Raw genomic sequence first — 525 nt, forward strand, 5'->3', positions numbered from 1 at the left:
TAAAAAGTCATAAAAACACCATGGTACAGCAAGGCATAAAAAGTCTTAAAAACAACATAGTATAGTAAGGCGTAAAAAGTCATGAAAAAAGTCATTGTATAGCAAGGCATGAAAAGTCATAAAGAAGTCATAGTATAGTAAGGCATAAAACGTCATAGTATAGTAAGGCATAAAAAGTCATAAAAAAGTCATAGTATAGTAAGGTATAAAAACGACATAGTATAGTAAGGCATAAAAAGTCATAGTATAGTAAGGTATAAAAAGTCATAAAAACGTCATAGTATAGTAAGGCATAAAAAGTCATAGTATAGCAAGGCATAAAAAGTCATAAAAACGTCATAGTATAGCAAGGCATAAAAAGTCATAAAAACGTCATATTATAGCAAGGCATAAAAAGTCATAAAAACGTCATAGTATAGTAGGGCTTAAAAAGTCAGAAAAACGTCATAGTATAGCAAGGGATAAAAAGTCATAAAAACATAATATTATAGTAAGGCATAAAAAGTCATAAAAACGTCATAGTAT

The sequence above is a fragment of the Seriola dumerili genome, unplaced genomic scaffold (assembly GCF_002260705.1).
Source record: "Seriola dumerili isolate Sdu_G_001 unplaced genomic scaffold, Sdu_1.0 BDQW01000138.1, whole genome shotgun sequence".
NCBI classification, from domain to species: Eukaryota; Metazoa; Chordata; class Actinopteri; order Carangiformes; family Carangidae; genus Seriola; species Seriola dumerili.